Below are 22,699 nucleotides of genomic sequence, written 5' to 3'. Positions count from 1 at the left end.
TTCTTTTATTAAGTGAAACTCTGTCTTTACAGCTTGTGGCTGTTATCCTGAAGAAGTAAAGATGGATGCCCTTGTCTAATGAGCTTTTCTAGCCATCAGAGAGGCAGTCTTTTTCTGCACCTGGTTATCATACACAGTCCTTCTGCATCTTTTCTGAGAAAGACTATGGATTGCTAAGATGATGTCACAGTGCCATACCTGGAGCTGAACTTGATTTAAACAGGTTATCACAAAACCACAGGGACTTCTGAGCAGGTAGTCTTCTCAGATATACCTATTCAAGGTTTTCAGTTTTCAGAAAAAAAAGGATGAATATGGGGGAATGTCATTCATCTTTGAATTTAACTTTATGTTTATGATAGCTACAGGATTTTTCATAATTTTCATCGTATGGACTCCAGGAAGTTTATTAATCAAATAGTATTGGAAATTGAAGCTTTTCATGCTGAGGAAGTTCTTGTTGACTTTCCATGTTTAAGCAGTTTAAGATAAACTGCAATTTCTCCTTAATCTACATACATATGCATTTCTTTTTGGTGGTTTTCAGATCCAATAGTAGAAAAATTGCCTACTATGCTTCAGACTTTTGATGTCATGACACACATTGTTATCCATGTAACCACCAATGGACACTTGAACGTGTAATTTAAAAACTCCAGGAGCACCATTGGAGCGTACACACTAACCACATTTGTTTAAAACATCTTTTTTTAAAATTGACTTTTTTTTAAAAGGACGGTGCTAAGTAGAAGGAAGTTTAAAGGCTCTCTGGCTTCCTGTGAGTTTTTCACTAATAGTTCCCTGTAGCCTGTAATTGCTCTCTATCTTCCAAAACCTGGGCTCTGCAGAAGAGACAGAGATATTTGTTATTGACCTGACAGGATAAAAGGAAAATAAGAGAGAAGATCATAGCCATCGGCAGTTTGTTTATGAAAATACCATTTCGTGGATATACTTGAATCAGGCAAAAGTAATGCATCTTGTTCATCTCCCAGCATATTTTAAATGCCAGCCTGGCTGGATCAAAAGAACAGTGCCCAGAATTAGGGTATTACCTTTCCTGCATGATGGTGTGGTGTATGACAGCATCATTTAATCATTACATTTTTCTCAGCTATTCTAAAAATAGATATGAAAATTAAAAATACAAATATAAAATATATAAAGATGTATAAGAGCAAAAAATTAAAATTTGTTTTTAAGCCATTATAATCTTTTATTTAAAAACTGTTTTAAACTCACAAGAAGTTGTACAAAGAATTCAGAGACATCCCCTGTTCCCTTCACTCAGTTTTCCCAAAGATAACATCTTACATAACCACAGTACCTTGTCAACATTAGGAAATTGATTCAGTACTGTTAACCTAGTTATAGACCTTATTTGGAGCTCAGCAGTTTCTACATACATTCTCTTTTTAGTTGTGTATTAATATGTAGAAATGCATTAACCATCAGTGTTAAGGGATCATCTTTCACCAATGAATATTGATGGTATGCAAGATTCTCAGATGATGTGGTTTTATACATCCTGTGGCTGCCTAAAGATAAGGTGGAGTCGTTGGCATTCATGAATATCCTTTATATTAATTACTTTGTCCATACATTACTTAACTAAACAATTAATCAATCCTATATCAAGTGCCAACTGGAGATACAGAGATGGTGACATTGCTCTCAAAGAACTCACAGAGGGAGATTGAAAATAAAAAATCCACAATGACAACACAGTGTTGCAGACCATAGTACAAATGAAACAAACCAACATTACTAGGCACCTACAAGTGTCTGGCAATGTACCAGGCATTAGCGATTAAGTGGTCACTAAGATGCATGCCTCTCCTGCGCTGTGAATCTTACTGCTGTGTGGAGGAGACAGGCCATTAAGAAGTACTGACAGCAGAGGGCTCTAACAGGGGGTTCAGAGTGGGTAGGTCCTGACCGGGTCAAAGGGTGCAGGACAGTGACTCAGGAGCATGTCATGTAGTCCAGTCAGCATTCCAAGATATTGAAACTGACTACTTGTGGGATCTTTGGACCAGCTGCTACTCCATTTCATTCAGAGCTTATGTATCATCTAGCTTTGCTGCAGCATTTGAGCAGATGTCTTGGTCTCACAAGAACGGTCATTGTTTCTTAGACCTGACTCAAAAGTCAGTCTTTGGTATCATACCTGCTATGCCAGATCCCCCCCATCAGCACTGGTGGGCCTGGTGCTGGGCTCACACAGGAAACAGTTTGGAGAGGGCTCTGTTTTCTAACAGTAAAGGGGAAAATGTTCCCTAGGGCATGGTTGGTAGCCAGTGCTAGAGAAACAAAACCATTGTATGTTTCTTTCTTAACAAATTGAGGTTCTTTACTCAAACTGTGACAACATTGTCACCAGAAAGCTCACTGCAGATATGATCAGGGGCCCCTCCTGGTTAGAAACCCTCAGTTGCTTTGCATTAGATTGAAGGTAGCATCTGAAATTCTTGCTGTGGTCTACAAGCCCCTACATGAACTACCTAACCTACCTATGTCCTCAGTTTCAACACATTATACTTTACTTCCAGTTCCTAGCGGTCCAGTCACACTGGCCTGTTTAATGGTCCTTTAACTTGCTAAGCTGTGTTCTACTCCTGGGCCTTTGCAAATTCTGCTTCCAGAAATGCTTTACCCCCATTCTCTAAACATTCATCTATAACCTCATTCTTCAGGCTTCTCTTGTAAGACTTTCTATATTGAAGCACTTGTCTGTATCAAGATCCCACTATGAGTCCCATTTTATCCTCACTTATACTCCCCATATGTATTATATAGTATGCAATCTTGTCTTCAATGGTGTGATTATATATGTGTCTCCCCCACTAAATTGTGAGTTCCATGAGGGTAGTGATGATGCCTATTTTTGCCATTATCTCCTCAAGACTCAAAAGTATTTATTGAATGAATTGTTGAATGGAGGGATGAATGACTAAATGAAATAATGACATATCCCCTCATTTCTCTTATAACTTTAGGTACTGTCTGTCACAAACTGGGATTTGGACATACTTTTACACTGTTTTGGGATCCTTTGTTTTAGGCTTATTTCTGGTGTCTTCTCTTTCTCCAGTTCAGGCAGAAATAGTTTTTCATAGGAAATCATGGCTGATGTGATTTTTATCTTAGATTTTTGCCTACTCCCATAGGCTTCTGCTTTGGATATTTTATTTGATAGAGTTGTCATTTCAAGGCCACTTCTACAAGTGGCATACCATGGGTCAGCTGCCTATCTCTCATCAAAGTGGTGGCCACTCCTTTGCAAAGAACAGCCCAGAGCTGCTTTGCTAATCTCAGGGCTCTGAATCATGAGCATGACACTTTAGTGTGCTGGGGATCTGCAGCAGATAGGTCCCGCACACCCTCGAAAGAGTTTGTATTTTCTGGATTCTGGATCCAAATCCTGTCTTCACTGGCTTCAGGATGGGAGAGGCCATTACTGGGATGAAGGAGGCTCATTTGTGGAGATCAAATCAAGGAGGTATTTGGAACAGGGGTAGAGATACAAGTCAGGGACTATTTCTAAAGAGAAGTGATCTTTGAGCTGATTCTAGATTGATGGTCAGGGTTGAGTTAGTTCTATGGGAATGTGTGACAAGCGGTAAGAGTGGGGCAGAGGGTGTGTGCAAAGGTCTTGGAGAGATGTTTGGTGAAAAGACTCAACCGAATCTCTGGAAAATTTGGATATAAACACATATCTCTTAAAAAGAGTGGTCCTTGCCCTATACCTCAAATTTGAATTATCTAGATAATTGCTTCAATTTTGTGGCTGATATCTCTCCAGTCTAAGCATATGTTTGTAATCAAATATAGATTATTTATCTTAAATTTAGGTAGGGAGGTAACAATGCAGTGTGAATTCTATCCCTTTCTTAGTTGGTGTTTATAAAGGGGTGTGTGTGTATGTGTGTGTGTGTCTTTATACTCATTTGTCAGTCTTGCCCAGGTACAAATAAAGATTGAAAGGACTGTTTATGGTAAGAGCTGTATTCTGGAGAGTTACTGCTAATGGTGACTTTGCAGCTAGTAAAGAGGCAGCATGGCCTGACAGAAGGAGCTCAGATTTTGAGTTCAAGGCCTGGGGACAAGGATCAATTTTGCATTTACTGACTTGTGACTTTAGGCAAGTGACTTAACCTCTCTGAGCCTCAATTGTCTGCCCTCTAATTTTGGGGTGATAATAAAATTATTTGCCTCATTTATCTCATAGGGTTATTTATATGATATAATTTATATGAAAGAACTGCAAAAACCATGAAGCATGGTAAATGTGAGTCATCAATGTTATCGAAAAATGTACTCAAAAAAATGTGACAAGTTTCAGCAAGGAAGTGCTGTAAGTGTGGAGGATACCTTCCCAGACCTAATGTCATTTGAAAGTTTAGGATATCTCCAATACAGCAGCAATGTGGCAGCTAGACAGTCAACCATTTCAAAGAGCAATGAAAATGTACATTTATTATGTTGCAGGTTTATAATTTACACAGCAGTTTAATGTTGTAAAAGTTAAGGAGAAAGCCCCCAAATAAGGACTGGTAAGAACTTTTGATTTTTAGCAAGAAAAGTATCAAGTAAATTTTCCTGAAATATTTCTGAGTAGCTCATTTTGTGGTACTATTGGAAATTACGTAACATTAGTATTGCTTTATAGGGTATAGTGATAAACTTTCCCAAAAGGTTTTATTTAACCAGGAACTGGGAGGAAATGCAAACATATTTTATATGTAACAAAAGACTATCACAAACATTAATTTTAAAATATAGCAAATCTAAACATGCATGTTCAATTCAGCATTAAGAAACTAGTGAGATCCTTTTGCTAATAAAAGTGATTTTTTGAGAAAAGCAAATAGGGTTCACAGTAAAGAAGAGAGAGTTGGATTTATTCAGACTACACAAGCCCAGGAAGTGTCTGGTGGGTCATACAAACGGGTTACACATGAGTGGCAGGGAATTTTTGACCAAGCTAGATTTTTTTGTTTTCTTTTCTTTTTCCTTCTTTTCTATTTCTATCTTGCCAGTTGGGACACTTATTTCTTCCTTTACTCTTGAGACTCTCATGAATGAAACTAAAACAAATATTAAAATATTGCACATGGAGAGAAGAAATGGCTTTGGGAATGCACCAATATCAAGTGATTGCATTCATTGGCTCACTGGTCAAAACCTTAATCAGCTGGCTTGTGTAGGAAGCTGAAGAATATTTTCTTGACAACTTATGAGATCAGAGTTTTAGATCTTGAAAAGACAAGAATTTTGGGGGGGGAGGGGCTGCAATCCACTTAAAGATGGCTATATAATTTATACATTGTGTAGGGTTAGCTTCAACCACCCAAGAGTAGAGACTGAATTGGTGTTCCAGAACCAACTGGGGAGATAAAACACACATTATGGTCACTTGGAGTCTCACTGGACATAAGGTCGCCACAGAACACTTTGCCAAAGTGTGCCGGTGTCTTCACTGAGTCTGAATGCTGCCCAAGTATTATCACCTCATCCACCCCAGAGCTACCCAGCAGCTACATGGCTCTTCAATATCAGTGTCCTGCTCTCACCACTACCTGGGAAAATTTTCTCCTTTTTTAGTAGAGAGTCCTTTCCACGGAAGTCAACCTGCAGTTAGGGGTCGCTTACCTCAAGCCTCAGAATGCACACACTGCATCTTTAAGAAATAGTTTACTTCTGAATCAGTAAACGCACCAGACAAAGCAGCCATTACTTATGCATTCCTGCATACCCAGCAAGGTGAAAATAATAGAATAAACATCATATACTTCATTATGATATCGGTTTACACTTCCAGGGTACACAAAAAGAGGCCATCTCATCAAGCTAATTGCCTGAAAGTAAAAGAGAGAGAACTTTAGCTATTAGTCTATTATGGGGCTTTTTTCTTAATCACAAATAGGGGCCATGTGTCCCTGGGGGGATGTGTATTCTAATTTACAATTGAACTACAGATCAGAGCAATCAATCTTGGACAGCACTTTTACAGTGTAATTGCTGCAACATAACAAATAAGAAAAAAAAAAAAGGAAGAAGAAGAAGAAGGCCTGAGCTTCAGCTTGAGGTGGAGATATTTCCAGGCACTAGTTCAGGGTGGGAGGGAGAGAAGAAACGCCTCAGACATGAATATGCAATGAGGGCTCATTAGCGGCCTAGTGTTGCCATGACGAATGGCATTATCCCCGGCCTGGTGCTGCCTAAACATGAATTTTATAACGACCCATTTATCATGACTTGTCATGGGCTTTGGTACTGTACTTTCTTCCAGCTCACACAACTTTCCCTATTCTGATGGTGGAAATCTTTCTTTTTATTATTACTGTTTCCTTTTGTATTGATTTCTGGCTCTTCACAGCAAGTGTTCACACAGAGCCACGTGCTGGTGAGTGATTGTGACTTCAGAAAGTTGAGGAGCTACAACCTGATTACTCATTCCATCTTCTCTATAGTCACATCATTGAGAAAAAAGTCAGACTCGACTTTTAAAGAAATTTCTTAATGTGGGAGCTTTTTTGTACTGTAGTGTTCCAACACTGCAGACTTTTTTTTAAACTTAAAATTAACCAGGTTTGTCTTCCGTTCGATTATTTTCTTCCCCTTTTTTGTACTTCAAGGAACTTTTCGTATCTTAAAAGTAGAACTAAAAAGTTTTGGCGTTTTTCTTCCCCCAAATCTTGGAGTCATGACAAAAAAGTCTAAGATGAAAATGCTTGAAAGGTTTCTAGTGCTTAGTGTTTTACAAATGCATGAGTTGATTTCTCACTTAGAAACACTCTTATCTTGTGGGAGGAAGGTTGGCCTGTTCGTTGATGACAATATCTCAGGATGTATGTTTTGCTAATAAGCACAAAACCATAAAATCCATCTCCCTTGATAGAAACCACGAGGTCTGTTTGAATATTTAGCAGCCACAAAATTGCTATATGCAAACTTTTGAGTCTTTGCCATCGGCCAGGAGGGTGGGTGAGTCCATCAAAGTGAAGTGCACCAGTGGGTCAAGAATATGGTTCTAGATTGGCAGAAGTGTCCTATTGTAATACAGACACATTCAATGGGACTTACGATTAGTCTATTTAGTTACCAAAGAGAGTATCCCTAAAATTATTTCTCCATTCAGCTAGATGAAGTGCAGGAAGGGCGTAGGTGCGCAAAGGAGTATAATCTGGTGTTGTTTTGCACACGCAGGAATTATAGCCATTCCTGTATACAATTTGTAAGCAGTGAATAGTTGACCAGATCTTTCTGTGTGGTTATCTCTATTGTGCCCCTGGATTCCATATGAACAGTAACAATACTTTTACCTATTAATACTTAAACATTAACCATACATTAAATAATTGTAAAATATTTTATAATTAATGAAAATTTGTATCTGCAAAGCATTTTGCGGTTCCAAATTTCTTTCATTAGATCCCCAGGTTGACTGGGGACAGGATTATTATTCCCATTTTGAAGAAGAGAAAATTGAGGCTCAGAGCTTAAGCGATGAGCTCAAGGTCACACAGTTAAAATGGAAGTGCTGGGGCTCAATGTCAAGTCTTTCAATTCCTAGGTCAGTTCTTCTACATACCCAAAGTCACCAGGGCAGAAATTGTTCCTAAAATGTCAAGTCATCTCTTTTGGGATTTAGTAAGTTGGGAAAGGAACCCATTGAAAAGATGGCCATCATTTACACTCGAGAGCCTGTGATTCTCCTATACTATGTACTAGAATTGAAATTAGCACATGCATGTCAATTAAGTTGCCATTCCAGTCATTTAAGTCAAATTATCTTTCATCATTTAAAAATGCAGATAGGAAGTGTTTTGTAACAGAAAGACATGAGCACCATTCTAGCTGGTGGTCTTGTGTTATGAGTCTGCTGGGCGTTACATTTTTTGTTTCTTTGTGTTTTCCCCCATGAATGAATTAAACAAAATTTTTAGAAAAAAATTTGGTGAAGAAAGGATTCAAATATTGGCAAACGATACTAAAGAACACTGTGATTATGACTGAACAGATTAAAACTGTGTCTGTATGACACCAAACATCTGGATGAAAATGGAAAAAAATAGTAAAAAACCTTGATGTTTTGTTTACTTGACACCATACATCTGGATCTTTAAAAACATCTGGGCTTTTGACTCTTTTTCTCCCAGGTTTTATCTGGGTGTTTGATATCATGTACAGAAGGGTGAAAAATTAAAAAAAAATTAATATGGTCATTACTGAATTAGATAAAATTATTGTATTTAATTAATATTCAAATATTAACTAATTATTCTGTTTAACATAACATTTACTGACTACAATTCTCCACCGGGCAAATAAATACAGAAAGAAAGATATAATTAGGTGATTTAAGAATAAAACTTGTCTTCAGGCATATTGAAATCTTGGTCATAGTTTACTGACAGCAATTTCCTTGGGCAGAAATCTTTTTAGGTGCTCAGACAACAATTTTCTCTCCTGGTGAGTAGTTTCCATGTTTTATGAGGATCTGTTAATTTACAATGTGTTTTGACAATAGTAAAATTTCATAAACACTTAATAACATATGAGATACATCTAGTAATAGACGTTTGCTTTGCCAAGTGATTATTCCAGCCTGATAAAATCAGTGTAAACCCACTCTCCTAAGTAGCCTTCTGATATGCCCGAGGCTGAACCCCAAAGAGGAATCAACTGAAACGAACTTCAAAGACTTCACTGCAATGAAAAGCACCTTATGTGACTGACATTTTTTTGTGATCTCATCTAAAAAAAGTTATCATAATTATTGAACATTTCCTCTGTAGCTTATTCTCAATCCAATCAGTTATAATGAAAATAGTCTGCTTGCTTTTTAGATTCTCAAGTTTTCGAAATGATTAGTGCTTCCTTGAGATATCCCATTAATTGCACACACAACCCAGATGAAAAGCCTGAAACCCAAGAGTATATAAAAAAACATAAGGTTGTTGCAATTTAAGTGCCTTCTAAAGATCTAATTTGATTTTTAAAAGCAATTCTGCAGATGTGAAAATTAAAGGCAGGCAGAAACAGATATGGTTTAATGAATGTGCAGGTTAAGAAACATTTAGAGGTTTCAGTAGCCTTCCTCTGAATTTTTTCTTTTCTTAAATTTAGCTGTTAGTTTGGAAAGATTGGTCCCACAACACAATAGAAACTGCTGAATTTTATGGGTTGCTATTTCCTTACCAAATTGCCCCATTTTTCTTGCCCAACCTATTTCTGAAGCAACGCGGTATTTCTGTGTGTAGACATTCAATCCTAGTACCTGTCAATCAGATTTCAAGTTCTAATAAAGTTAAAGGGTCTCTCCACTTGATTTGTCTTAGTTGCTTCATCCGTGAGCCCATTCACCCTCTCACCAGGAGCAAATTGTGCACTTATTCTCACTTAAAGAAAGAAAGAATGAAAGAAAAAAAATTAAAAAAAACCCTTCTACTGGTTCTAATGACATCTTCAGTCATTAATGAGTTAATAAAAATCTCAAAGTCATCTGGGGCTAGATAAGGAGGAAGAAAGAAAAGTATTGTACTGTAATGACAGGCTCCCTGGCTGCCCTCTGAGATGTCATGAGTCAGTCATGTTAAGAATGTGTGCGTCCAATCATCTACTGATTTTTATCAGCAAGCCCTCCAGCGGGAACTGACAAGGGGCAGTTTGGGAGTCACAATGAATAAACAATGACTTTTTGGATTGTTGGGGGCTGTGTAATAGAGTGAGGGGTTTATATATACTAAAACATGATGACATTAGCAATCAATATACCAATTACCGTACAAGTTATTGGATGAGGCATTCACGGGTCTTCAGCCTCCTTGCACTTTGAAGAGGCCTTGAGCAGGGAAGAGACTCCCTATGCGCAGAGGCAGGCAGGGGTCCAAGACCTGAGGCCCCAGTCTAAAAGGCAAGCCCTGCTCCTCTGGCGGAGGTAGTCCAGACCTGGATGTTTTGAATGGCTTGGGGAGTTTATTAAAAATAGAGATTCCCGAGTCTCCTTCCTAGAGATGCCATCTCAGGAGTCTGGGATGGGGCTGCCACTTGGTGTTTATAACAAAGGCTCCAGGCAACTCTGATTAGGCAAGTTCAGGAGCAAATTCTCAGGCCCCTGCCCAGTCCCACTGAAACAGAAACTCTGGAGGTGCGGCTCAAGATCTGTTTTTTTTAACACAGCCTCTAGGTGGTTCTGATGCTCCCTACTGTCTGAGAACCAAGGCTGTAGAGCAAAGACTCTTGCCAGGGGGTTGCCACCCAACGCTATCATTCATGTTCTCTCAGGCACCTCATGGGTAATTTTCTACTCATACTAGTTAAGAGGCTGAAGTGTGCAAATGATTGACTTAAAAAATTAAATGAGGGTAGATCCAAGCTTATCTCCATAATCACGTCACTCTCATTCACTTGCACACACCACTAGGTTTTCTTGCATGATATTGATGTCTGAGTGATTTTGATTACAGAAGGGGAAGGAGAAACTTGGCTTGTGTTTTATTATTTAAAATAGAGGACTTCCCTGGTGGTGCAGTGGTTAAGAATTTGCCTGCCAATGCAGGGGACAGGGGTTCAACCCTTGGTCTGGGAAGATCCCACATGCAGCGGAGCAACTAAGCCCGTGTGCCACAACTACTGAACATGCTCTCTAGAGCCCAAGAGCCACAACTGCTGAAGTCTGTGTGCCTAGAGCCCATGCTCCGCAACAAGAGAAGCCACCGCAATGACCCGCGCGCCGCAATGAAGAGTAGCCCCTGCTTGCTGCAACTAGAGAAAGCTCGCACGTGCAGCAACGAAGACCCAGCGCATCCAAAAGTAAATAAATAAATTTATAAATAAAATAACATAGAAAGGGTAAGTGGGTTTGTGAGTAATCTTACATAAAAAGGAATCTGTAAGAAAAATCGAGGTATGTGAAGCATTTATTTACTAATAAATACAATTGATATCCATCTGTGCATTCAACGCTCACAGGTGCTTGTGTAGATTAGTGAAATCTACTTAAAAAAAGAAATATCTCTCTCTATGTATATATATCTATATCTGTAGAACATGCAACTACCCCAATTAGGAGAGGAAAGTGTGTACGATTCAAGGCTGGTGTATTGCAAGGAAGAGACCTTCTTGCAGTGAGGTTAGAGATTTCTCTTATTTTGGCAGAGTTTCTTACTAAAGGGGCAGTCCAGAGCTTACTACACTTATGAAAGAGGTGGACTGGTCTGCCAGATGTGCAGTAAGTTTAAATCAGTGTTTCCCAGAGCATGTTTCAAAGAACAATTTCCAGGTTCTAAGTGTTAATACAAAAAAATTAAAAATGTCTGGGGTCAAATGAGAAACGCTAGGTACACTGAACTAGAGGGATTGTTTGCAGCAGGGGCCTCTAACACATTTTTATGTGCTGTGATTCTCCAAGAGTGTTGTTGCCTAATGGATGTGATCAGCAAAACCCTTTTATAAAGGATAATCTTGTAGAATTAGTGTTTAGGGGAGTAACCTTTAGGAAACATGCATTCACATCTTCTAAGATGGCAAACACCTGTGGGTAGAAGCTAGCTATTCTCTGTGTTGTGTAATAAGGAATCTCTTTGTTATAATTTATTAAACCCTGTATGTCTGGTGTCCACATTAATTATGTGGTGGCTTGAAGCCAGCAAGCAGGTTTGTGTAGTCATCACCAAAGAGTTAAGTAAGCTGTCCAGCTGCTGATGGTCTGGTTAAATCATCCCTGAATTGTTGGCATATGTCCCAGAACAGGTACTCATTAAAAACAAAAACAAAAACAAAACAAACCTGGATTTTACTACTGAGATTACATTGTGTTTTCACAAATGAGGGATAATTCCATTACAGTTCCTTGCATGTACCCAGAAATGTTATACAAAAGCAGATGTGTACCTAGGCTGGTGTTGGAAAGTCCTCTGCCCTTCCCCCTCTCCCCCTGTCCCCCCAGGCCCCAGTGACAGCATCGCCCTGTTTCCACTGTACTGGGGTCCAGATGGTGGCGCCTGTGGCAGCATCTTGGCTCCTACTCTGGCTATTCCTGAAGGTGACAGGAGGTTGGGGATGTGTACCACGAAGGTCAGGCCAGTAGGGATCTTAAGCACATCCTTGGTTATAAACGTCTCCTCTTGAAGCTCTTGTCAGAGCTGGCCATTAATGCCAAATGTTAATTCTTGCTGGAGACATGATGTCTTATAAATGTTATGAAAGAATATCATTTTTCCTGTAGAAGTGAAGGTACTTTTTATTTTCTTTATTTTTTAAAAAATAAATTTATTTATTTTATTTATTTAATTTTGGCTGCATTGGATCTTTGTTGCTGTGCACGGACTTTCTCTAGTTGCAGTGAGTGGTGGCTACCCTTTGTTGCCGTGCGCAGGCTTCTCATTGTGGTGGCTTCTCTTGCTGCAGAGCACGGTCTCTAGGCACACGGGCTTCAGTAGCTGTGGCACACGGGCTCCAGTAGTTGTGGTTCGTGGGCTCCAGAGCACAGGCTCACTAGTTGTGGTGCACGGGCTTAGTTGCTCTGTGGCATGTGGAATCTTCACGAACCAGGCTCGAACCCATGTCCCCTGCATTGGCAGGCAGATTCTTAACCACTGTGCCACCAGGGAAACCCAAGTGAAGGTACTTTTAAGGCCATGTTAAGCAAAGGATTAGTTTCCCAAGTCACATCTGTAAGTCACGTGCTTGCCTATAAATCTCTTCTTTGCTAAAATCCCACCCCATCCCGCCATGGTGACACAAGAGTTGGAAGGAATTCTCACGTGGAAGAAAGAAGAGAACTGACATTTGAAAGATGGGGAAAGATGAAAAATAAACAAACAAAAAACCTAAACATAAAACAATCCCATCACCCATGCTAACATTTGTCAGCTTTTCTTCATAGTCCTACAGGTCTATGCAAGACCCAGAACTCATTAGGATGTGTCTCTGAACTAAAAATAATAGAGCAGATTCAACTTTGGGAGGTCTAAAAGCCCTTTTTTCTCATCTCCTCTGTAAATATATCCTTGTTGACACAACGTGGGCTTCCCAGCTTTGGAGCTATAAGGCATTGGTGGGAGGGGCTTCACTTTCCACTCTTGGAGGAAAGAGCAGAAGTTCAGCAAAGTTAACCGAGGTCTACCCACCACTTGTCTGGTTTGTTATGGAGTTGAATATTTCTCCCCTCTCTATTCTTTGAAATGTTTTGAATTAAAATAGCTTACTCAAGGTCACTGAAGGCATATGGTCCTGCTCAAAACTTTAAACAAAACATTAGTTTTTACAACCTTTTGTAATTTGGTATTGTATACAACATGGTTATATGCAGAGTTTCTGTAATCTTTTCAGTGGGTGACAGAAATATGAGAAGCAAATTTATAAGCCATTTAGTGAAGGATTTAATCAATTTCATGCATAGGAAATAACTCCAATGGCTTTGCTTTATCAATCTTTCTCTCCAGGAGAACTCCAATCCATGTGATCTCCAAACACTGGCTGGGGATGGAGGTGGGGGAGTGGGGGATGATGGAGAGCAGGGACAGGGCTGGGGAGGGGTGAGAGTTTTCACAAACCTTGCAAAGCACTTCAAGTATCAGGGACTTCTGAAGTCTGCCTAACTGGGTTGCCAGCAACTCTGAGCCTTCTGGAGGCTGTTAATGTATTTCAGAAAGCAAGCACGGGTCTAATGTTTAGAGGAACTTTTCAAGGCCTTTTACTGCAAAGTTATTCATTAAACACCCTTTCTCCATAGTGACTCTCATGTGCTCAGCATGACAGACTGTTCAACTTTTAGGTTCAAAGAAATATTCAGTGGTGATTACTTTCAAACACATGAAAAATAAAACGACTTACATGAAAACTTACTTCTGAGAGATAAGGAGTCAAAGCAAGGTGACCAAAATAACTGAAAATCCACCAAAGTGGACTGTTACAAGTAGATGCATTTGAGCATTTTTCAGAATATTTGAACTGTCTTTTAGGGTTCATGTTCTGATTCTCTTTTGGATTGCTTAAAAGATTAATCCAGCTCTTGGCTACGTAGTGGGTTAATATTTTCTTTTCTGTCATGTGCTAGAATCCCTCTTATAACACTTTACCCCAACACCATCAAGTTTTTAAGTGAAAAAGTCCTAAGGGATCAAAAGAAGATCTTGCGATAATCACTACCAGCTAAACTATATTAAAATTGCATCAGCTCTACCTCGTCCTCGAAAATTAGAACTGATAGAAAGGTACGGTAGACATAGTTTCTAATTTGGAAGTTAATTTGCTTCCACTTATTTCTAAACAAAGAAAAATATTTGAGTGAATAAATTCCAATCTAGATTATTTGGAGCTGATTTGAAATCAGTGCCACTGATGGATTTCATCTCAGGAGGATATAATGTTTCACGCTCCCTTTTAAATATGACATAAATGAGGATGTTCCTGTGTTGGTAATTCAGTAGCATGCCCTTGGATATTTATTTTGCCAAGTTATTTAAGCTGTGAGGGCTGCACCGTTATATTGAACAGAGTGGCTTTGGTAATCATACATAAAATTGGTAGCTCTAATGGAGACTGCCAGTGGAGGTTTGCTTGTCTGTCTGTCTATCATCTATTGCTATTCAACCACTAACCCCTGGATTAAAGCTCACTTGACTTAAAAAAAAATAAATTATTTTAGAGGAAAGATGTCTTTGGTATAAAACATGTGTCATATTCTAAATATCATTATGCACTTGATATTTTCACTCATCAGTGTCTTGGAGAGCTTATCTTGTTAGTGAACAGATACACAACATGCTTTCTGTTTCTAGATTGCCCATGTTATGACTAGTAACATAGCCATATTATTCCTGTACAATCAATATACAGGAAGATTCTTTTCACCTTTTTGCTATTATAAACAGCACTGCAGCGAATATCCCTGTACATACTTCCTTACGTGCCAAAATATTTCTCATGTGCTCATATGCATAATACTAATTTGCTATGAGTATTTTTCTAGCATGCCTACTTAGAGTGAAATTGTTGGATATGCATATTTTATGTTTTAATAGTTACTGCCAAATTATTTACCAATTTTAATTTTCAGTGAGTCCTACCAGAATCTCTGATACAACTTTTCTCAACTCTACTTAAACCCACACGTCACTCAGTCACTCTCATTTTTTCTTTTCTTTTCTTTTTTTTTAACATCTTTATTACAGTATAATTGCTTTACAATGGTGTGTTAGTTTCTGCTTTATAACAAAGTAAATCATCTATACATATACATATATCCTCACATCTCCTCCCTCTTGCATTTTCTCATTTTTTCTTTTACTTTTTTTTTTTTTTTTTTTGGTGGGGGTGTGTACGTGGGCCTCTCACTGTTGTGGCCTCTCCCGTTGCGGAGCACAGGCTCCGGACGCGCAGGCTCAGCGGCCATGGCTCACGGGCCCAGCCGCTCCGCGGCATGTGGGGTCTTCCCAGACCGGGGCACGAACCCGTGTCCCGTGCATCGGCAGGCGGACTCTCAACCACTGCGCCACCAGGGAAGCCCTCATTTTTTCTTTAACATTGCCTTTGCTTCTCCAAGAAGACGGAGAACATCCATTGTGACTTTCTCACTGAATTTTCCTTCTTCCAGGGCAGGCGGGGCCAGGCAGCCTAATCACTTACCAGACGTTGAGAAATTGGGTGGCTCATGTCCACTGAGGTAGTCAGCCATTCAGAGATTGGGCAACATTAGTCAAAAAAACAAACCAAACCACACCTATTGGTCCTTTTCAAATGTGGTCAGAAAGTCAATGACACATTTCCATTTCAATCACAACATTCGTGCCCAGGTGCAAACAATTGTTTCAGCCAGTTTGATACCTGAGGCCTATAGATTTTTACTATTTTAGAAGATGGCCTTGTAACAAAGTGGTGTTTGCTTAGGACTTCGGGCCTGTGAAGGAGATTGTCCTGAGAACATATTGCTAAGATCAACTTTCTTGTCCCCTTCACCCAATGATTTCTGTTCTTCTCTTACACACATGTCCTCCTCTCCCTTCTTACTCCTGCCTCTTCATCCAGACCCTTCTCACCAGCTTTTAACCATCTGTGGCTCCCTAGTTACTTAGCCTCGGCAGGCCCTTCTCTCTTCCATCCATTTCACCGAGCTAAACCTTTACAAAGCGCAATCTGGTTTTGATTTACTCCTGCTTAAAATACTTTCTTATTATCCAGACTCTTTCTCCTGTCATTCAAAGCCCTCCATGATTTATCCCCAAACCATCTTTTAAAACTTATTTTTTTCCTTCTCCTTTGCTGATCATCTACTTAGCAAAACAACAACAACAAAACGTTGCTTCCCGCTGCATAGCACAGGGAGATCAGCTCGGTGCTTTGTGACTACCTGGAGCGGGGGGATAGGGAGGGTGGGAGGGAGGGAGACGCAAGAGGGAAGAGATATGGGAACAAATGTATATGTATAACTGATTCACTTTGTTATAAAGCAGAAACTAATAACAACAAAAAAATCTAACTCTGTCATTTACTAAATGTGTAGCTGTAGAAAAATTAGTCACTTTGCTTCATTAATAAAATAAAGATAGTAATAACTAAAAAAAAAAAAAAAGTTGCTTCTCTCAACTTTTCTGCCTCTCCACCCTTCTCATGGCCTGAAATGCCAGAGGAGCCCTTGTCCTCAAAGGTGGGCTACTCCTTGAGGCTTCTACTGTCATCCTCATGCTTCACCAAAATAAGTGTCACCATTACTGAGGGGCCAATGACAGGTAGTAGAACAGAAAAGGGAAAACAGAAGTCAGATGTTGGGCTGGTTCTCAGTGCAATGGCTGGATTGAGTGTAATCTAAATAAAGGTTAAACAGATTCTATGTGAGGGATAGTAATGTGTTTTCAGCTCTACAGTCTAAAACAGAAAGTGAGAATGTAATCAAATTACAGCTTTATTAAAATGTTAGGCTATAGCAAATCTCTAGTCGGCTCTACCCAAGTGCAGGCATCAATCAGGAAATGGCCTACTATGTAACCCATGAATTGTTTGTAACTCAGAAACTTTCAGTGCAATGAAGCTAACCCATGTGTATTAATAACTAATATATTTTAGTCTATATTATTTATAGTAATTCATACATGAAAATGATACTTTTGGGTCTCAATAGAACATGTATATTCAGCTGATTTTTAAAGATAAGGATAAATTTTATATAATTTTCTTTATACTTTTCTGCCTGGTCCCTCTTGTGACTAATGATATATACTTATGGGTAGGCTAATGGAAGTTAACAAAGTAATCCTGGCTACTTTGGGCCAGTTTTTTTCTTTTCTTTAAGGATAATTGTTCAATATTGGGATTGAATCTCTAAAAATCTCTAAAATGAGCTTTTAAAATTTATTTCTCATAATGAAAAATTGGAAGCCAACTCGATGTCCAAGAGTAGTAGATTTATTCCATACACATAGCATATCAAGATTGCAGTAAAAGGCTTTGAAGTCTATAGCAATATCGAAAAAGTTTGTGATGTACTCTTAAGGAAAGTTAAAAAGCAAACCCATACATAAACTTAACTTTATATATATATGGACCATGAACTTGTCAGGATGGTAGACTTGCAAGTAATTTTATTTATTTAAAATTTCTTTTAATGTTACAGTAATGAGTTATACTAGCTCTACTGCCCCTAGCTGAGTAGTGAGAATTGGAGCAGAGGAGGATAATTCCTTCTTCTCTTATCCCAGGATGGAGGCTGGAGGGGTTCCCCAAGCCGGGAAGAGAACAATTGCAAACAAGTAGAAACTGCCCCAGTTGCTCTCGAGGAGCCTGGTTTAAACAAACACTTGTAAGAGAAACCTGAAGCTTCAGCACAGGGTAGAATTCATCATAGCTTCCCCAGCCACTGTAAACACACCCAGGTCTCTGCATCTTGATGGATTGATTATCTTATAAGGGGGCAAAGAAAACCAGCAGATGGGATTAGAAATGTGGGAAATGGGAGAATTACTGGGAATTTAGAGATGTACAAATGGTGATTTACTTTCCAAATATTTTAAAGGTGAATTTTGGAATGCTTGAAACACTTGATAGCCCGTGAATTAGATGTTGAATTTCAACAAAATTTAAGAGAAAATTTTAATTGAGTATTTTGTAATCCTTGATCAGAGGGTGATGTACATCGAGAACACTAGACTGGGAAGGAAATTGGAGATGGAAGCCTAGCTGGCTTGGAGTCCTCATGGGTTCGCTAAGAACAGTCTATGTCAAGTTGCCTGATTTTTTCTGATAGGATTAAGGTATAATAGGAGAGGGATGTTGTAGACCAGTGCTCTTCAGACTTGAATGTGGAGAGGAAATCACTTGGGGGAATCTCCAAAGTTTCTGATTCAGTAAGCATAAGTCTATTTTTTCCAAGATTCTCATGTAATTTTCTTGTTCAATCTCATAAAAATCAACAGCTTTAGACACTGCATCACCAGTCACAAGATCATTGGAGTTTTGATTACAACACAGATATATTTGCAACTAGTTGAATCTTTATTTAATCCTAGATGAAGTTAATTACTTCCACCTCTGCACAACTTCCATACCTTGCACATACTTCTATTATTGCATTTTCTATCTTTGTGTGCCTTAGCTTCTCCTACCCATGCCCTCCTCACCCACACACCCTCGCTGGACTTTGTATGCCTGGTTACTTGCTTTTGAACTGAATTAAACACTGACTTGCTCTGAGTTTCTGAGCTTTGGGCTCTCACTTGTCCATGGACATGATAATACCTTCTCTATCTCCTTTGGCGAGGATCAAATAAGAAGCCTGAAGGAGTGTCTAGAACCTGATGTAAACCGGTAAGCTTAGGTTCTAGGCTGTTCTCTGCTAAACCTGAGGTGACCTCAGACAAGTCATCTGAAGTCTCTGACCTGCTCTCTCTTTTACCAAAAGGTTTTAAAAATATGAAATGCAGGGTTAGTGTGGGAGGGGTAAATTAAGAGTTTGCGTTTAACATATATACACTACTATATATAAAATAGGCAAACAACAAGGTCCTACTTTATTGCACAGGGAACTCTACTCAATCTCTTGTAATAAGCTGTAAGGGAAAAGGACGTGAAAAAGAATATATATATATGTATATATATATAACTGAATCACTTTGCTGTATACTTGAAACTAATACAACATTGTAAATTAACTATACTTCAATTAAAAAAATATGAAGTGCTAAATAAACTTGAGAGTTTCATTATTAATGATATGAAAATACATTACCGTTTAATTTTGCAAAATTAACACCCAAAATTAATTGAACAGCATTTATTAATATGTCAATAAATTTTACATGAATTCTCCCCACTGGTCATGTTTCTTATGAATGTCTGAGAGGGGTCCAATATATAAGCATTGCTCACTGGTAGATGATTTGCACCTGGTATATATGCTAAATTTCCATCCTGTGGCATGATTCTAGCTGGGAACCATAATTCTGCAGCCTTAGTTGCAGCTGAGGTATGTGGGAATTGCTCTTTTCCATGTTGCGCAAACCCGTTGTGAAAGCAGAGTGCCATCAGCACTGCCTATTCATCTCTCTCGAGAATTATAGTTTTTAACCCTCTTTGGCTTTGGCCAGAGAAAGAAGCCAATGAAAGAAGCATGTTGACTTTGCCTGCTGCCTCCAGGGCCACCTTATCCCACTGGGCTGTGAAATCAGCATTCCTGTGATGACTATCTCCTTTGTACCATTCTTTGCCTAAACATTCTTTTCAAAAGTGAATTTCAGAGAGAATAGATAAAGACAACTTTTTTCTTTTTCTTTTAGGGTTAATCTGCCTAACTGAAGACTTTTACTGAAGAAAGTTTAGCTAACAACATATAAGTATTCATGTCTCAAGGACCCAGAGAAAGGTGAGTTGGAAACAGTAACGGCCTGAGAGAGCTGGTGGGTTAAGAACATGGACTCTGACAACCTGGGCTCTTATTCTGTCTTGACTACCTTTTTGCTGAGTGACCTTAGGTAAGTTAGCTCAGCTGTCCGAGGATTAAAGGAGGCAATCAGTTCCGTTAGAATCTACACTGGTAGGAGCAGAAATCTTTGCTTTGTCCCTCAAATGTACTCCAAATGCCTAGAGAAGTTCCCTGCACATAGTAGGTGCTCAGTTGATGTTTCTTGAATGAATAGCTTCCTCCCAGAGTGACAGAAAATGCCTAGGCTTTTCTCTAAGTTTCTTCAAAGTGTTTCTCCACATTCTCTGAAGGTGCTGCTTCACTGGAATGCTGTTACTGTTCTCCAACAGTTAACTGACCCCAGCATTTTGTTTATTAAGCCAGACAAAAACTAGCAACCCAGTTAAGAGTCTAAACACTCGGTGGACTTTCCCACCATCTGAAGTGTTTATGGACTTACTTGAACTAAAGTAGATGCAACAATTTGAAACTTCAACCAAGTTTAGTCTTTTTTTTTTAATTTTACTGTTTACAAAACAAGATATTTTATGGATGTAATTTATGCATCGAATAGAAGAGGGTTATTCCCAATATTATCTTTATCTTCTAGACATAAATAACAAACAACTCCAGTAATCAAAATTTAATATAATTGTAATAGATTTTGACAGAGTTTATGTATTGTATGCAGTGCTAACAATGCTGACTTCCAAGGACAGAGGCCAGGATTTCTAGTTTGGCTTTGTTAAATGGAAAAAAAAAATTACTACTGTATTTGTAGTTTGTACTACATTCAAGAGATTAATTTTTATAAATAAAATTGTTTATACCGGCTTCTAATCAGAAAACTGAAATTATCTATGGCAATGTAACCACTAACAACTTATATACTATGAAAATATTTCAATAATTAATGTATGCTCCATCGAGAGTAATTGACAGGAGGTCATAAACGTAATGGACCATCTGTGTTTGATTTGTACATGAAAATGCTTAAAGGGATAGGCAGGTAGTTCAAGCTTCTCTGACAAAAAAAGATTTGTTCCAGTTTCTCCAAGTAGCACAGCCATTTACTATAGGGTGTTTTTCTCTTTCCTTCTTTTTTCTTAAAGTCTTTTCCAGATTTCTACTTGAGCTCTGCATTTCTCACTGCTTCTCATTCTGATGCAACAATCTCTTTTAGAGTTTTGATGCGTATGTGGATCACAGCCATCCTCAGCAATCATACTTGGCTCTCCTAACCATTTCAATAGCAACTTAAAAGCCACACATGTGATTAAAAAAGTATCAGAGGCTCACTCCAATGCTATGACTTATCATTCATTCTGCTCACTCTGATCACTTTAAAAATTTATTTTGCAAATTTGTCTTCTTCTGTCAGTAAACAAACAACCCTTCTTATATCTGTTAAAGAGTAATAGGACCATTAGGAATCTCAGTAAGATTTCTGTAATTCACTCCTTTTGGAGTGGACCAGAATTGTCCTATTTCTGGAACTAAAATGGTCTTGGTGGACATCAGAAGAGGTTCTAGAATTTTCTGTGTAAGGAAACCAAAGAGCATTAATAATTGCCTAGAACATTGTCCTGAGATCCAGACCCAATTCACACAAAAACACATAGTCAACTGGAATTTACTAACCATTTATCATCTGCCAGATAATGTGCTAAACAATGATTACGTTGAACTAAATGAACAGGGTGGTGAGGTGGTGGTGGTGGGATGAATTGGGAGGTTGGGATTGACATATATACACTAATATGCATAAAATAGATAACTAATAAGAACCTGCTGTAGAGCACAGGGAACTCCACTTCTCTGTACAGTAGAAACTAACACAACATTGCAAAACAACTATACCCCAATTAAAAAATAAAAAGAAAAATACATATCATTTTAACCTTTTTAAAATAAAATAATAAATAAATAAATAAATAAATAAATAAACCAACAAAGTTGCTACCCTCAGGAATCTCACATTCTAGTAAATGCAACTTTTTCCTTTGATATCTTATAGGCACCATAAACTCTATACCTAGAAAACTAAATGTGCTATCTCTCCTGACCACCCCACCCCTTTCTTTCTGTATTGCCTATTTTGGGAAAATGTGCCACTATCTACCCAGTTACCCAAGGCAAGAACCTACAATTCTCCTAGATTCTTCCCTTCCTCTTTCTCCTTCACCAAAGCAATTCACAATTTCTGTCAATGCTAGCTCCTGACCACTGCTTGACTCTGCTTCTGTCTCACCATCCCTATAGCAATACCCTCAATTCACTTCTTAATACTTTTCGTCTGAAACATCGCAACCGTCTCCAAAATTACATTCTTTCCATCTATATTTCATACTATTTCCAGAATGATATTTTAAACATTAAAATGCTAATACAATGATGTCATTTCCCTGTAAAAATCCTTGCGGTAAGAGCTTCAATTGTCTTGAAGACGAAACCCAAACTTCTTAACATGGCAGAAAGGAAAACTTCTGCTAACGTGCACTGGGCCTGATTCTACAGGACCTCTTCTTGCCATCTGTCCTGCTCTTTAGTCACACAGAAGTATATTCCCTGAGCATATCGTGATACCTCAGTGTCTTTGAACATGCAGTTTCCTCTCCCTGGAATCCTTGGAATTCTTTTTTTTTTTAACAACTTTGTTGGAGAATAATTGCTTTACAATGTTGTGTTAGTTTCTGCTGTATAACAAAGTGAATCAACTATACATATACCTATATCCCCATATCTCCTCCCTCTTGAGTCTCCCTCCCACCCTCCCTATACCACCCCTCTAGGTGG

General features: G+C 38.6%; 1 protein-coding gene across 9 annotated transcripts in view; it reads left to right on the top strand.

Moving 5' to 3' along the window:
• LOC307181524 (uncharacterized protein) overlaps positions 1-22,699 on the top strand; it is an 82,579-nt gene that overhangs the window by 47,796 nt on the left and 12,084 nt on the right. For 8 of the 9 annotated variants that reach the window (XR_013826943.1, XM_079911972.1, XM_079911978.1 and 5 more), the window contains one exon: positions 19,779-19,864. The gene's annotated coding sequence lies outside the window, so the exon portion shown is untranslated. Of the gene's footprint in view, positions 1-32; positions 583-19,778; positions 19,865-22,699 lie in introns of those variants that run through there. The other variant, XM_079911975.1, reaches the window with a different exon arrangement.

Source organism: Stenella coeruleoalba (genome assembly GCF_951394435.1).
Source record: "Stenella coeruleoalba genome assembly, chromosome: 2".
Taxonomy (NCBI): Eukaryota; Metazoa; Chordata; class Mammalia; order Artiodactyla; family Delphinidae; genus Stenella; species Stenella coeruleoalba.
The sequence above is the reverse complement of the archived record's forward strand: the minus strand, read 5'-3'. Positions and strand labels throughout refer to the sequence as shown.